This window comes from Armigeres subalbatus, chromosome 2, assembly GCF_024139115.2.
Source record: "Armigeres subalbatus isolate Guangzhou_Male chromosome 2, GZ_Asu_2, whole genome shotgun sequence".
Taxonomy (NCBI): Eukaryota; Metazoa; Arthropoda; class Insecta; order Diptera; family Culicidae; genus Armigeres; species Armigeres subalbatus.
Window position 1 is genome coordinate 150,860,387 of NC_085140.1, and position 18,227 is coordinate 150,878,613.

General features: G+C 40.4%; 1 protein-coding gene across 1 annotated transcript in view; it reads right to left on the bottom strand.

The window, feature by feature from the left end:
• Nucleotides 1-18,227, bottom strand: part of LOC134211019 (protein FAM13A) — an 85,591-nt gene that overhangs the window by 51,503 nt on the left and 15,861 nt on the right. The window lies entirely within an intron of this gene.

Genomic DNA, 18,227 nt, shown 5'->3' on the forward strand with positions numbered 1-18,227 from the left:
ATTCTATCTGAAACATGGGCGGTTTTCCAACTTAGTGTTCTATTATAATTGCCACAGTTATCGAAAGCTTTCCGGTACCCGCCAGTTGCATGAATATCTTGTGTAGCAAGTACAATAGTTACACTGTGCACAAGCCGCCGAAAATGCTTCCCACCCTGAAGCATCTTAGGCTGCACCGAGAATCGAACTCCCAATCGGCAATCATACCCATCGTCTTGAGCCGCACTAAAAAAAGAAGGGAGATGCATTCGGGGAATTGTTACATTCGGGGAAATGTTACATTCGGGGAAATATTACATTCGGGGAATTGTTACATTCGGGGAATTGTTATTCGGGGAAATTGCATTCGGGGAAATTGCATTCGGGGAATTGTTATTCGGGGAATTGTCGTACAATCGTCAATTCAAATCAATCCAACGCAAGATCAATGTGCTTCGTTTAATAATCTTCTACAACACGATCGATTCCGCACTAAATAATTTTGTGGCCTTCGATGCAGACATAAGTTTTATCACTTCACGATCTCCTACACTAGCTGGCGTGATCAGCATCAACACGATCGATTGCACACTGGTTAAACAAATTTCTGCTAAGCGAGGTAGAATTTTTTTTCACTTCGCGTTCTCCTGGACTAGCTGCCGTCCCATGACCAGCATCCACACGATCGTTTCCGCATTCACATAGAAGAAAACTACATATGAATTTGTCGACTAAGAATGGGGTTATGTAGTAAGCGTTTATAGGAATATTGTATAACCTAAAGTTTTGAAAACAACCTAATGATTTTGTTCAGCGGCGCAGCCAAAAATTTTGATAATATAAAGTATGGTTTAAATTTAAATTTGTTTCGAAATTCCGCGGAATTCCGTTAAATTTCGTTAGAAACTAGTTTTTTCTAGCGAAATTTTTGTAATTTTACGAAACGAAACGAAATCAAGAAATCAGATTTCGCCATGCTCAAATTCCGCGAAATTCCGCGGAATTTCGTTTCGAACCACCTGAAACGAAATTTTTCGAAATACCGCATATGCTTACACACGAGTCGCTTTTAACGCGCAGAACACGATTCGAAAGAAAGCTTTACCACCACAGCGTAAAACGTTCAGAGTTATCGAGGTGGGAGGGCTTAGATAGGAGTATTAGATGGTCAATCACGTCGAAGGCAGCTTTCAGGTCCATATACATGGCATCCATTTGCGCCTTAGCTTCAATCTGCGATACACAAGTGCTAGTAAATTCCAACAAGTTAGTTGTAACGGAACGACCTGGCATAAATCCGTGTTGATTGGATTAAATTGGATCAATTTAGTCAAATGATGGTAAAACCTTATTTTTGATAGGCAAACAGGCACTAGAAGCGGAAATCCGATCAGGAATGGTTGGTTCTTTAACTTGTTTGTACCTGCCTAGTGAAGCGCTGGTGACCGCCTCCGAGAGATTCGACAACAGGACCGCGACGACTCCGATGACTGCATAAGGCGGGACTGTGTCGACCCTATGGTGTGTCAGAACGAGCGCCAGGGTGGATCAGAGAGAGCACCCAAGTAAGCCTTATACGGGATGAGTGCATGTGTGAGTGTGAACGTGCGAGTACAGTAAGTACTGCCTATGCTCAAAAGTTCTGATTTTGGCGGAGCTCAAGGAGTTTAGTCGGTATTACCTGTCACTGGTCGAGTCCCAGGGAAGTCGAGAAAATTGTCAACCCGAAAAGGAACGGCACGGCTATGGAAAGCCCCATAAGAAACCTATATTATGTATTTACAGTAATGGATACTGGATAACACACAGCAAGGCAAAATGGTCCAGGTAACAAAGTTCAGGCGCCAATACAAAGGCACGACCAAAACTCCCGAAACATAATTTTGAAGATTGTGTTTTTTATTAGCCTTAATACGAAGTAAATAAACTCTACATTTCTCGCTTAACTTTTCAAAAGGACCTAAGTAACATTTTTTTCATGAATTAATTTGAATAGCGCAATCAATAGAACAACATGAAAGCTATTGATCGTTGTATTCACTCATCACGTCAATCAAAGTTTAAGAATGAGCAATTTTCAAAGAAGGAGTAATTACTATGAAACAATATTATGAATATCTAGATAGTTATGTTAGAGATAAAAAGATTGTTGATTTAGGAAATGAATAATACTTGTATTGCGCGAGACAGAGTTGTCCTATACAGTTGGCAAAAAAGTTGCTCTTTTATTTTAAACTGAGTAATTCTCGCTGAAATCGGGCCACTATTTGCACGAGGTTCTTAAAAATGCCTAAATTTATATTCTTTCGAAAGCTTTCGGCGAGTATATTAAGGATCCGAGTTAATTTTTTCAGAAAGATGAACCCCTCGTTAGTTATACACGAAATCATTTTAATGGACCTCTCGATTTTTGTCAACTCTTGACTCACCAAAACTGTCATAACTCCAACATTTCTCAACCGATCATAGAGATCAGAATATCGTAGGAAAGAGGAAGAGTGTATCCTCAATTTTCAATAATAAAAATATGAGCAGCCATATTGAATTTGGCAGCCATCTTGGATTTTTTTCCTCCAGGTTCGCAACCACCGATTTTAAATATTAATACATCGATGGAAAGCTTAGCTTATATTGTGCATTGTGTCCAAAAATCTCAGGTGTATGTTTTTACTATCAAAAGTTATGTACAATTTAACAAATTATATTTTGAAGGGCCATCTGACCAACGAACATTATTTTTATGGTTAATATAGTACTACGACGTCAGTTCCTTGATGTCATACACTATTCTAAGCCAAATATGTTTCAAAAATGAAAAGCATATCTACAACAGTATTTTATTTGAAGGGCTCATAAGTTTTGAGCATAACGGAGCCGTATTCAAGTTATTGTATTAAATAATTCAAGAATTTTGGTATTGGTAAATCGTACATAGCTTTTGATAGCACTATATAAGCTAAGCTTTCCATCGATGTATTAATATTCAAAATTGGTGGTTGCGAACCTGGCGGAAAATAGTTTTCAAAAAGAAATCCAAGATGGCGGCCAAATTCTATACGGATGCTTATATTTTTATTATTGCAAATTGAGGCTACACTTTTCCTCTTTCCAACGATATGCTTATCTCTATGATCGGTTGAGAAATGTTGGAGTTACGACAGTTTTGGTAAGTCAAGAATTGACAAAAATCGAGGGGTCCATTAAAATGATTTCGTGTATAAATAACGAGGGGTTCATCTTTCTGAAGAATTTAACTCGGATCCTTAATATACTCGCCGAAAGCTTTCGAAAGAATATAAATTTAGGCATTTTTAAGAACCTCGTGCAAATAGTGGCCCGGTTTCAGCGAGAATTACTCACTATTTTAGCAACTGAATAAAATTCATTTAATGAGTGCAAATAGGGTGAATCACTGCTTGGGCTCATGGACCCGATTCCCGGCTCACTGCACAGGTTTCTGATTGATAATTTTTAAAAAGTCTTCCATTTATTTCGCACAATACTCAATATTTTCCAACTATTTATTTCACTCCTAATTGGCCCAATTATAGAAAATAAAAATGTGGATTCCGAACATTCGCTCTTCGTTGCTAAACCACAGAGCCGGAGTGAATCTTTCCACTTTTACAAAACGGTATTTTCATATAAACTACCTGAAAATCGTCACAGTTCTCGATACAATCATTGCTTCAATCTGTTAACCACTACACAATAATTCCAAACTCACACACTTTAATCTTTTCTATTTGTTCGTTTCACTAGAACTAATTTAAACATATAAGAATACATTTAAAAATGTATTCTCAAATCGAACAAAAATCCACCTCGGCCTAAGAACTTCTAGCCGCACCGTGCTGCCAGAAGGCCAGGAGTCTTTTTAAGTATGAAAAAAATCCTTCATTATTCAAAGGAAAACTATCTAATTAGTTGATGCTATCATGTTATTTATAATTCACTCGATTTCAAAAAGTGAGGTTTTCTGAATGTCACTTCGATCTGTCAAAATAGTGTACACCGCAGCCACGCAGCCGGACGCATTGAAAATACAACGGCGTGTAATATACGCCGATGTATTTAATGTACGGCGTGCACCATTTTGACAGATCGGAGTGACATTCTCAAAACTCAACATCCATCTATTAGTTGAATAAATGAATTTTATTTAATGGTTAAAAACTGTGAAAATAAAAGAGCAGAGTTTTTGCTAACTGTGTAGGCCAACTCTGGTGCTAGATTGACTCTCTCCGTTTCAGTTCCTTGTCCATTTCGACCTTTTGTCCCTTTCGACCTTTTGATCTTATTGATCTTTAGTTTCTTTCGACCTTTTGTCCCGTTCGACGTTCTGTTCTTTTCGACCTTTTGTCCCGTTCGACGTTTTGTCCTTTCGACCTTTTGTCCTTTCCGACCATTTGTCCCTTCGACCTTTTGTCTTTCGACGTTTTGTCTTTCGACCTTTTGTCCCTAACCCCATATCTACAATGTTGCTCTTATTGAGAAATCGGTCAAAATTTGTGTCGATTGGTATTTACTAAATTTTTAGCTAGGCTAACAGCCTACACAAAATCCGGCCAACCTACCTCACTTGATGTTTTCAAGAACAATCTATACCAACATTTGAAAAGGGCGTAACAGCCAAAATTTATTCCTTCTGATTCTTCGTCCACATATATAGCTCTATATGTGGACGAAGAGTCAGAAGGAATACATTTTGCTTGTTACGCCCTTTTCAAATGTTTGTCTAGCAATCACGATTTACATACAAAAAAACAAAAGTGAAGTTACTGTTGAAACATTTATATCATTTTGAAGGATTTTGAATACTCTTTCTATAGTACCACATTTTTGAAAATCGGATAAATACAAATATGTTATATGTGTTATAAATATGACTTTACCATAACATAATTTTACTCACTAGCGCCAAAATAGCAAAAAACATCCTGTGCAAACGAAAACACAAGGATACCTGAAATAACATCCGTACATGAGCGTCCTAACACCTCACCAAAATCATTATAATGCGCTTTAAAGGTACCCCCAAAAACACGCGACGCGACAGTCGCGACGCAATTCTAACGCTTGGCGACCGCGATTCTGCCGCAGTTGGTATGGAAGCGTAAATAGAACATTGCCTGCAGCGACCAAACGATAGAATCGCGGCGACTAGTTGTCGCCGTCGCGGCGATGAAATCGCTTAGGTCTGGGGGAGCCTTAAATGCGCCTTTTCACAAAAGCCACTCGGCCAAATTGCCCCAGTCTCCCCTGATACTCATAATTTTTGGTGTGCAGCCTACTCCATTGAAGTTCCCTGAAGCAGAAGAGCGAATTACGATTACCGGAGGAGGCCAATGAGGGTTAAATGGATTTGGTCAGTCACGACTGTGCTGCCGTAATCTGGAAAATGACGTAACAGCAAGGGGTGGGACGCTGAGCACAATTGGGTTGTTTAGGGGTATATATGTTTTTACATATTCTGAATCTGCATAAAAAACTGAGCCTAACCTCAATTTTTCAGAATTTTTCGAGCCCTGGAACAATTTTTAATTTGGATTTTAAATTTATATGGGACTAAAAATTTGTTCTTATGCTGCATGGGCCAACTGTCATTCTATGAAAGTTAGTGTCATTCTATCGATTAAAATGGCTTATTGTTTGCAATACAAAAATGAAAATAAAAGGTTTACAAGCAAAATAAAAATATGTTGGAGATCAGAAAAGCATGCTCTTTATGTTAAACTATAAAAAACCTCATATTTTTCTCTGCTCAACAACCCAATTCAATTTGTGTTTATTTTATTCTTTGTGACTATTGTGCCCTCGATTGTGCCATAGTGTGCCATACATTGTGCCTCACCTTGAGTATGACACTTTGTCATTTTGACAATCTGAATTTTTTGGCTTTGGCAACACTTGCAAATGTCAACATCATCGATGACATCATCAAGCTGCCTCTTGCCGCGATTGAAAAAAAACAAAAACAAAACCTGAAGATGCAACCGAGCAAGCGAATCGAATTATGGCCACTAATATTCTAATTAAAGGATCCAGATCGTGCATAGAAAGCTGACTTAATGAACGTCTAGGTCTTAATTCGAAACTGGAGCTTCGGGAAAAGCTGAATCAGCTAAAATAATGGTTTGTAGCAGCGATAACGAGTGAGTTCCGGATGTCAAGTACAACAAGAAAGGTATTTATATTTAATATAACTTTTGTGCTAATTTTCACATACGGATAACGGATTATGAGATGACTGAGATAACGGATTATCGCTGCTACAAACCGAGAAATTTAGCAATAATGCGGTTCATTAAAAAACTTAAGTTAAGAATTCGCAGCATCCGGAAGTTCGGTGCTGTTCGGTGGTGTCATAGGGTAGATGGAACAAAAGTAGGCATTCCATTCAACCGAGGTTTTATCAATTTGATAACTTATTTTATATTTTGTATTGTTTGTGGAGCAAGAGCCAGTTTTCTTCTGAAAAGGGGTCGTTCAAAAATGACGTCCACAGTTTAAGGGGGAAGGGGATCAAGATTTTGTGACAGTGCGTACACTCGGCATACCAAAAAGTGTGACAGAGAGGAGGGGAGGTCTGAAAATCTCAAAACACAACTTATTTAACGATGTTTATGATCAACTAAATTTGTGAATGTCAAACAGTTTCGATCATCACGACAACGCTTACATTCCATAATTTGAACGGTACTTCATTCATATTAAGAGTGCCAATGAATTTAGATATATTGGAGTGTCTGATAGAAATGCAATGATTTAAATAAATAATGTTTTGTATTTGAATATTATCAGTGCTGAGAATTAATTTCAATTTTATGATACAACTGCCGCTAAAAGGAGATATCTGTGTGATTGCTATCTGCTATTACATAGATCAATTCACTATGATTATTTTTATCAATATGATTGACGGAAACGAGCCAGCCTAGGGCTGAAAGTCTCCGTAATAGAGACAATAAAAAATATGATTGACAAGAAAAGCACAAAGTTTTTATTTGCCGAAAGTAATTGTTCAATAATAGGTGCATTACCCTATACATATTTGAGAAACGTCAAGATAAGTGATGGCAAGGTTGCCGGTATTTTATGCTCTGATCATTAAAACGTCAAAAGTGTGCCGAGTGTGCCACACCGAGGGCCACACTTGTGAATCAAATCCAGCAAATGTGTGCTTGGCACATTGTGCTCAGCGTCCCACCCCTTGCGTAACAGTCATTTTACAACATGCATGTTTTCCATTTTTCTGTTAAAGAGCTCGATGAGTAGTACTCGTTAACACCATTTTTGGAAAATGGCGTATACGTCACTTTTTCAAATTACGGCAGTGTGGGAGTCCCTCACTCTGGCATACTGGTTAACGGGTAAAGGTGCACTAAATAGGATGCATCCCTATTGAAAAGCGCTCAAACGTCAAACTGTGATGTCAGAATTGCGTAAACATTTATTTTTTTTTGTGTTTGTCGGAATTGATTTTTTTTCTTTTGTTGAAAGTTGAAAACAAATAACATTAACGCTTTTGGATTCACCCCAATTAGTGTGTTGGTATTTGGTAATTGGTGTGGGGTTGTACCCCAATTATCGATAAATCACATATACTTCAGCGAAAATGATAACTCCATTTGTTTGTCGTTCTTCCTACAATCACAGGAATGTTTTGAAATTTTAGTAAAGTGGTTTTTGCATGGTTCGTCTATTGGAAGATCTAATATATACAATGCTGTTCGGAATATTGGTGCAACACTATATTTTTTGTTTTGTAAACATCTGGAAAGCAATCGAATTATCTTGATTGTAGGTGTTACCAAGACACTAAATATATGGCCAATTTATATAAATTAAAGCGCTGCTATTATTTCGAACTATTTGTCCTAGTATGTCAAAAAAAAGGTAATATTTCGTGCATGTTAATTTTGACTTGTAGTTCACTGCCAAAATTGTATCTCAATCGGCCAACGGAAAACAAGGTTTGAAGGTACTGTGTTGCAGTTCCCTTAAGATTTCCATAACGTCCTCTACTATCTGTTCTTTTGTGTAAATCACCTTTTCTCTCCTTTTCAATGGTTTTATCTCTTTCCCAGGTTAAAATTCTGATAATGACTGTCTAAGCAATTTCGAGCTGTGTTACCTGCATAATAAAGATAAAAATGTCAAAGTGATTAATTCAGTACTAGTATTGTTCTGACTAAGACAAAACATTGCCGTGCACTACAATTGGTCGTTTTATAACAGCCATGGTGGGATAATTTTATTACGACAATGTTTTAATAACAACGAAGTGAATCATAACTTTTATGCCGATAAAACAAAAATATCACCGATATAATTTATATCAAGCTTTACAAGGACAATCACTTGACAGAACACTACTTTCTTTTTTCAAGGATAGGCATAAGAGCATACTTGATATAGTTATGCAGACCAATGTTAATATACCATCCGCTCTTATGTCTTGTGTAATATGACCTTAGAAGTCTAATATGCAATAAGGATTGTTACAAACATTAGCTGCAAGTAATTATATATGAATATATGTATGTATGCATTTTTTCGTTCGAATACTCTGACATACGAGTTATGAAAATATGTATGCTTTTTTGTAGAATTGTTGATAAAATCATAGTTTTCCATCTAAAACTAGGAAGAATAAATCGATATACTGTTTCACCTGGTTGACGTCTTTTGAAAGATTTCGCTTAAGAACACAGGTACAGCTTCCGAATAGACTCATTATTCGAACAACACTATTCAAAGGTACACTCGTTCCATCCATTCCAATCTGAATGAGTATTCATCAGTAAGTCCAAATAATACGTTGTTGTTCGTTAAAATAACTGATAAGGACTGGCACCTTATAATAGAAATTCGCCCGTTGTACGTAATTTCCAATCAAGCGATATTTATAAATACTGCGAAAAATGGAAACATCTGATTTCATCAATTATCTTATCATTCGAAATTATACGTAAGACTTAATTGATGCCATTTAATTTAGTAAGTGAAATACGTAGGTTTGGCTGGTACCATTTTAACCTACAGTTTTCACTGGTGGCAACGAAACTGCAATAATTTCCTCAAAATGTGACATTTCATTTGATTCTTTGCATTGATTCCCTTAAAATAATACGAATATGAATGTACATTTCACAACCCATGCAGCTCCTTCTCGTGACCGATACATAACAAGCACGTAGCAAAGATTAGCACCATCGGTAATTACCGCCCGAGTATGTTGTCTGTGTGTACCCTCCACCCAGTGCATGCAAACGAGTCCTCATTTCTTCCTAGTTCCGACCGACCGCTGTGCTGTGCTTCCGAAGAATACGACCTACCTAGACTACTGTCGTCTGGTGTCTACCGTCGACCGGCACGCTGCGGAATGATTCAGTTTGAGTTAGATTGAGTCAGTATGTCTCGGAATTCCCGTGTGTGCTTGGCAGGTACGACGGCTGGGACGACCGTAGTACACCTCTGGAAGGTGACGACAATGGCGACAACAACTCACAGCGGACCAGAAACCCTTTTTTGGAATGAGTTTATTTCAAAAATTCTCATTGTTTCTATTCATCAGAAACAGAGTTATCAAAAAAGGCCTAATCAAATAACAAAATAGCGAATGCGTGATGAGTTGTTACGAAATCGCTTGACTAAAAGAAATACTGTAAATTAATCGATATTATTTAGATTTATGATTTGTAATACATTTCAGCATCAGCTAAAATTATAAAATTTTAAAAAGCTTTCAGAAGCTCACATAATACGAATACTTAGAATGCTAAACAGCTGATCAAAGTGGCACACTCGAACAAAATTAGAAACTGTTTTCGGACTTATATCTCACAATGATGGTTATTAAACAAACAAAAAGTGTGCACTAATATATGTAGAATAAAAAATCTATATCAGGGCGCACGTATCACGTACCTACCACCAAATGCAAGGTTAAGATCACAATAAAACATATAATTTAGTTTCAAATGCAGTTCAACAAGAAATAGTCTTCTGATGGTTCCATCCCACTGTACATCGCTGAGATGTATGTGCCACCGTCGAGCCGTACGGGACGGGATCATCTTTCCCAGAAGGTTGTCGTGAATTGCACACACCATGTATGTACTACTTTTACAGCCCTCATTATAAATTGTTTGCACATCTTGATAATGGGAATTATTGCACGCTATTCGGACGTTTACTCTGCGAGTGTAATTTACTTGCAGTGGCGGTGCGGTAAGCAGCGAGAATAAGATAATTTGAATGACGAACGAAGAAAATAGCGGCTGTTTGGAGGTATGATGATTGCAGTTATAGACAGGGCTTATGAATGTTTACTTTGCGTAAAAGATGTAGTGATGATACGGATTGATACGGGTTTTACTTTTTTGACCTTTGAACGGGCGCCGTCATCATGTAAAACACGTTGAATCAATACATGGCTTGCCACTTATTGCGAATCAATGAAAGTTCAATCTATAAGACTGTCACATTCCACGTACTGCTATTTCCTTGATCAAATTAGGAATACATATCTTCTTAGCTTAATGTTTAATCCACAATTCCGTAGATATTATTATTCAAAACCCATTTCAAAACCTTTTGAAATCAAAAGTTTTAAATGCTTATAAAAAGACACATAAGTGTTCTCACTTCTTTGATCAAACATCGCGGCATCAAGTCTAGTTAAATAAAATTATACCTTATAAATATAGCCCAAGGCCAGGAGCTTTCGATCCCATATATTGATAGACATACCTACAGAACAGCTGCTGCGGATACCCGATTTTGGTATTTTTATAGAGACATGGGACGGTCTTACATTGCCTTGACACAACTGGTTTTGAAGCCACAAAACAAACACCCGGCATATGTTTGCCCGGGGACTATGGCTGTTGATTTAATTACGCGAAGCCGCCACAATACACTGCATACAGCACGCGGCAATTTATCGATTGTTTACGAGAGTGCATTCTTTACTGCCCGTACGGTATGATGAAAATGTGGCAAGTTTTGAGCTACCACAAGCCAATACAAAGTGTTCGCACTACCATGATGTCGAATACCGTTTTCAGCTGCTACATAAATGAGTTCGAGTTGTGTTAGAAGCACAGATGGTTCAGTGAAATTGTGATTTTACTCTTTTTGACCCTTCCTTCGGAAGTGTCTATAATTTCACTTTGTATGCGTTACGCAGGTATGTTACGTATTAATCTATCAAGAAATCTCGTTAATTATTAAATAAAATGTATGGTATTTGAAAAAAATTCACTTTGACATTGAAAATATAATTATAACAAATGATATGATATGGAATTATGCCTATTTTTCTGATTTGTTTCAAAGAAACAAATGATTTTTATTGAGGAACATATAGAAGCATGTACAAAAAAATCTTCTCAGAAAAGCAAAAACGTAAAAATTGAAAGGGATTTCAAAAATTTCTTCAGTAGAAGCTAGATAGCAAATGTGAGCATGTTTTGAGACACTAATAGATCACTTGGATGCATGCATGTGTGCGTATGTGTGCAAATTCTGAAATTTACTACCATAAAAATCTCGCTCATTTTTAAGGTTTTGAACAAGTTTAGTTTTACCAAATTAGGCATCCATAAGGTGAAATATATGTTATTATTGAACGCTATTGAGTTTCGCTCAGATCAATGACTGATTTAGTTAGTTCTGGATTAATTAATATCGAGGTCACTGGAAATTACGAGTACAATATATGCAACCAGCGTTACGATAGTTGCTAACCATGTCACAATAGTTATTCAATCCGACGAGCGCCTTATAGATAGGCAGCATGAAGTACAGTACGTTATCATTCGTTAAGTTGTCACTCAACCCAAGACATCCGCCTTTGAGTAGGCAATTATTTTGTCACTTTCACGGTAAATCGCCGTGGGAAGCTGAGTAGTTTTATCTCGTTTTAAATACTGGAGTCTGGAAAAAAAATCCTTATAACTAAGGAAGGGTCAAAATCTCACTGTAGGTGGATTAATCTGGGTTTTTTTCTATTTGTACCCATTTGAAAAAAAAGTCTCGAGTTGTTAGCGCCAAATGATAAATATTGCAAATATTCTACACTACAGCTGATGTTTTTCTGTTCCCTCACGGATATATTATTGTTGTATATTTGTGTACAGTTGAAAGAACTAATGAGACATTTCCTGTCTTCCATTCCTATACAGCTCTATTACTGAACATAAGCTTCAGATAACTTGGAATGCGAAATCAAGGTGTTATCGACTTTATTTTTTATTGCAACCGAACCAAATTTATATTTATACATTTTGTAGCACGACACTTGTCTGGCATATACTATGACCAGATTTCTGACTTATTACTAGCTTAAAAATTCTGCTTTTTTTATTGGAAATAACACAGCTCAACAAGATTTTGTTCCCAACACCAAACAACGTTTCTCTAGTAAATTTTGGTTCGCTGAATCCGAATCTGACTTCAGATTTGCTCTAACACGTCGTGATTTTGAGATATTCCTCAATGAATGTCGTAAAATCAATAATTTTGGGCATTTTGGAACGTAGGGCTTCGAAATGGTGAGTTGACATCCGGGTCCTCACAAGTTCTAATACTCACGCTTCCACGGGTCTTCCGATGACAATTGACAGCTAAGGGTTGCGTACTTGGCTGGTAGTGCAGCCTGGGCACTGTTGTCCTTCTGACATCAGCTAGAGTGAGAGGGTGCGTCCTGTGGGGTCTGCCTAGGATGTGGTGGGGTTCGACAGTGGGCTCTGTTGAACTTCTATAAAAAGCTGCATGTGTCCCCAAGCAGGCCCTATCAAAGCGACCGTGTGCCGCTCAAAGCGCACTAGCCTAGTCCTGGTGTTGGGTGGGACTTTAAACAAATTTGACCCGACTGACCGAGCGTCTGTTCACCAAGGAGGTGCGGCTCCAACAGCGTCTGTTCTGGCATCCAGCGGCTGAGTGTGAAATGCTATTCCCCGGAAGCTATACCTAAGATGGCAGCCCCATCCCGGTGGATAGGGAACCTTGGGCCAACAACCTACTGTTCCCGAAAAATTAATTTGTTCGAGAATCCGATAATGAAAGAATACGGACTGATTTTACGGCGACGACTCTTAGCGCGAAACAACGGACACGAATAGGAACATGAAACGTTTTAACCCCAGCCAGCAGGGTAAATTGGCACAACTTGCCAATAAGGCACGCCGCATGAAGCTTGAGATTCTGGGACTGAGTGAAGTCCGTTGGCCAAACTTTCGAGAACACAGAACGCCGTCGGGAGAAGTTCTGCTATACTCTGGTTTACGAGGTGAACACGCTCCCCGGCATCGCGGAGTTGGCTTCCTACTAAGCGCTCAGGCACACTCTGCGCTTATGATGTGGGAACCTATAAGTGAAAAGATAATCGTTGCCAGATTGAGAACACGGGTCCGAAACCTTACTGTAATCCAATGTTATGCGCCAACCGATGCTGCCGACCTGCAAGACAAAGAGAACTTCTACAGTCAACTCAATGCCGTCGTAGATAGAATTCCGAAGGGTGATATCAAGATCTGTTTGGGCGACTTCAATGCGAAGTTGCGAACTCGAACCATGAGCGCATTATGGGACGCCATGGTCTCGGAGAGATGAGCGAAAACGGAGAGCTGTTCGCAGAATTTTGTGGTAATAACGACATGGTGATCGGGGGATCGCTCTTCCCTCATCGACCGGTTCACAAGGTCACGTGGGTCTCCCGTGACGGCTTTACAGAAAATCAAATCGATCACATCTGCATCAGCCGAAAATGGAAACGGAGCCTTCTTGATGTACGGAATAAACGTAGTGCCGATATCGCATCTGATCATCACCTCCTCATCGGCGAAATACGCCTGCGCATTGCGCGGATTCGTTGGCAGAAGGAAAGAGTTGGACGACGATTCAACACACGCCGTCTGGAAGATGCCACGGTGAAACGGTCCTTCGTTGAAGAACTGGAGACGCGTGCTGCAGATATCCCGGAAGGTGGCAGCGTGGAAGACCAATGGACCGCCATCAAGAATGCCTTCATCGCCACCAGCGAGAACAATCTGGGCGAACTACGCACCCAGAGAAATCAATGGATCACCGATGACACCTGGAGAAAGATAGAGGAGCGAAGAGAAGCCAAAGCCGCGATAGAGCGATCGAAAACCAGAGGAGCCAAAGTCTTAGCCCGTCAACGATACGCGGCTCTTGAGAAGGAAGTAAAACGCTCATGTCGACGGGACAAGCGAGCGTGGGCAGACTCTCTGGCCGACGAAGGAGAGAGAGCCGCCGCAACCGGGGACATTCGCCTCCTCTACGATATCTCACGACGCTTAAGCGGGGCGAAGATGAATGCAACGATGCCCGTGAAAGACGCGAATGATCAGTTATTGATCGACCCAACTGACCAGCTGAAACGCTGGTTCGAGCACTTCGAACAACTTTTTCAAGTGCCAGCCAGGCCATCACCACCTCGGCATGATCTGCCTAGGATCCGACGTATAACACGCGTCAATACCGAAGCTCCATCACTGCCATCCAAAGCAAACAGCCATCCAAAGCATGAAATCGAATAAAGCTCCAGGGGTCGACCTCATATCAGCCGAGATGCTCAAAGCTGACCCCATGACATCCGCTCAACTACTGCATCGTTTATTTCGTAATATCTGGGACACCGCAACTTTCCCGGTCGACTGGATGCAAGGTATCTTAGCGAAGGTGCCCAAAAAGGGTGACCTGACTGTATGCGAAAACTGGCGAGGCATTATGTTGCTGTGTACCGTTCTCAAAGTTCTGTGCAAAATTATCCTAGCCCGGATTCAGGAGAAGATCGATGCGACTCTCCGGCGGCAGCAAGTCGGATTCCGTGCCGGAAGATCCTGTGTGGACCATATTGTCACGCTCCGCATCATTCTGGAGCAGGTCAACGAATTCCAAGAGTCCCTTTACTTAGTATTCATTGACTACGAAAAAGCTTCGACCGTCTCAATCACGAGGATATGTGGGGCGCCCTGAGACGCAAGGGAGTTCCTGAGAAAATCATCGACCTCATCTAGGCACAGTACGAGGCCTTCTCGTGTAGAGTGCTGCACAATGGGGTCTTGTCCGACCCTATCCGGGTCGTAGCTGGTGTGAGGCAAGGATGTATTCTATCACCGTTACTGTTCTTCATCGTAATCGACGAGATTCTGGTAGATGCGATTGACCGTGAATCAAACCGCGGGCTGTTATGGTAGCCTATAACCATGGAGCATCTAAACGACTTCGAATTGGCGGATGATGTTGCACTCCTCGCGCAACGGCGCTCTGATATGCAGAGTAAGCTCAACGACCTTGCCGAACGTTCCTCTTCGGCAGGTTTAGTCATCAACGTCAACAAAACCAAATCGTTGGATGTAAACACGGTGACTCCTTCCAGTTTCACAGTAGCCGGGCAACCAGTGGAGAATGTTGAAAGCTTCCAATATCTTGGTAGCCAAATGGCGTCAGACGGCGGTACCAAGATCGACATAGGCGCACGGATCAAGAAAGCAAGGGCTGCCTTTGCGAGTTTTTTTTTTTACCAGTTGTTTAATTAAAAACTCTACGGAGCCGGAAACATGACAAATAATTTGAACAAATTATTCTGAAGAAGTTTCAGATGCATTTCTGCGAGAAGTCTTCTTTGGTGGGGATCGGTCTGTCGATCCTACCGTAACTAAACGATCCCGTCGCTGACTCGTCGACTGCGCTTGCTGCTTTTTCATCTCCTCTTCCCTTTTCATTTTGTTGTAGTAATCCGTGTAGCCCATTATCCCCTTCTTCACAAACCAGACTCGATCTGTATTGTTTTTGAATTCCATTGTTTCCACTAGCTTCTCACGCTCCACCATCGAATTGGGAATTTCAAATGTTTGCGTTCGTTCAGTTGGATCGGTGTCCAGTTCAACCACATCTTCCTCGGCCACTTCAACTACGTTGTTCCGCATTGCTTCCGCTGTTGTTTGTCCGAATCCAATAACGACACCGGAGTATGTTTTCCGTTTTCCGTCTTGCACATTCATTGCCTTCTTTCCAGCTTTCCTTTGTGGACACGTATCCTTCCGATGACCTTCCGTTCGACACAAAAAGCATTTGTCTCGTAAATCTTGATAGAACACGTTTCCTTTCCAATTTGATATTTCCAACGATGATGGAATTTCACTTTTCACATCGATGTACACGCCTCTTACGCCTGTGTACATGTGGTCCAGTCCTAAGTTTGGCGGAAATTTCTCCCGCACCACACGATCCACTTCCCCATACTCCGCAAGACACTGTTTCAGTTCATTATCTGGCAACTCCGGTGGCAAGTCAAACACTCGGACGTATCGAACATTGCTGCCGGCAATCGTCATCTTCACTTCCACTGACATCCCGCTGGTGTAATGGAATTTTAGAGGTTCCATATTCTTTTTCAGTGACTCTTGCATTGCTTGCAACGAAACAAATTTCACAAACAGCGAACGATCCATAGCTGTTTTATAGACTGTTTCCATTGAAGATACATCGGAGTCCAATTGTCTCACAAACCCGGCAATCTCTACCCATGTTGGTCGGGGAGCGGTATGTGGAAAACGAAATTGGACGGTATTGACGATCATTTCGTACATTTTGATTGCCCACGGTGAAGAGAAGCGTACGAGCGAGAACCGATAGATAATGCGAAAGGCAACGCTGCCTGGTACCTACAGTGCCTGTATTTAACACAATCCAACAGCAAACTGGTAGACGTCCGCGCGCGACGAGAGCAAAACAGCAACTGATTTTGAGAGTTTAAAAAATATCTGGAAAAACAGGCAGATACGTGAACGCACCAAAATACGAATTTTCAACTCTAACGTGAAATCTGTGCTGTTATACACCAGCGAAACATAGTGTGTATCAGTGGAGAACACTCAACGGGTGCAGGTGTTTATTAACAGATGCCTGCGGTATATAATTCGGGCCTGGTGACCATACAACTGGATCTCAAACAACGAGCCCCATCGTCGTTGTCACCAGAGGCCGATAGCAACAGAAATTCGGGATCGGAAGTGGGGCTAGGTCGGCCACACTCTACGTAGGGGCGGAAACGAAATCTGTAAACAAGCATTAGACTGGAACCCAGCGGGACATCGCAGCAGAGGCTCATGGCGGAGAAGCCTCAATAAAGAAATAAAAGAAGTCGACCGAAATCTAACCTGGCAACAGGTTAAAGCGATAGCCGGGCAACGCTCAGGATGGAGATCTTTCAAGTCGGCCCTTTGCACCACCGGAGGTGTACAGGATCCATAAGTAAGTAAGTAATTTTGGAACGGGCTTCGTTAACCCTATAAAAATAATTAGGAACAGGAACATCGCACAAGACTGACGAATATGAAGCTCTACAATACGCCAGTCATAGGTGTATCGACGCTGTAGCCAACCAGATATCCAGGAAGGTAATAGTGATTTTTCTACAATTTTAGTTAGTTAAAGTTATAAAAAAAATATGTTTTATGCAATCCACCTTCAAAGACTTGTATACAAGCCTTTTAATTGCCTGTGAACGGTTTTGAGAGGAAAGTAACAAGAATTTAATATAATAGTTTGTCCAAGCAAAAAAATAATGTGTATTCATCGAAGTAAGTTCTGTTGAATGTAAATTTGAAGTTGTATTTCCGCTGGTGCGACAAATAGTCAATAATTGCTCAAGTGATATGGTGTATGTACTGTCTATTGAAGCTGAACATACATTCGAATAAAGCGAGTACGGGAAGTGTACGCAGTTCTATATATTTTGATTATACCTGCCAGTGGCGTAGCCACGGGGGTGGTTTTGGGTATTAAACCACCCCCAACCAGAGACAAATTTTTTGGAAGAATTCTTTTTTTTTTTCAAAAAAAAAATGTTCGGAAAACCCCCCCAGACCAATTTTCTGGCTACGCCACTGATACCTGCTATTTATGATCATGCCATGAAAGCTTGAGCCTTGAGCTTGATTTACTGCCCATAGTTGCTACTCCATTAGGACCAGATCAGCTGTTCTTGCACAGAGAACCAACAGATGTTTGCTTGGGACTTCATGGGATGTTTGCTTGGATCTTCAATGTACACGTACTGGTGATCTCATTTGTTAGGTGCTGGCGCTGCCACGTCAGAATGCAAGTCAATGTAGGGAAGGGGAGGAAATGATGATGCAATCACTCGCCCACTGCAAGCCGAATATACCTCTGCACTTGCCACGTGCTCATGCGGATTTTGTAGGATT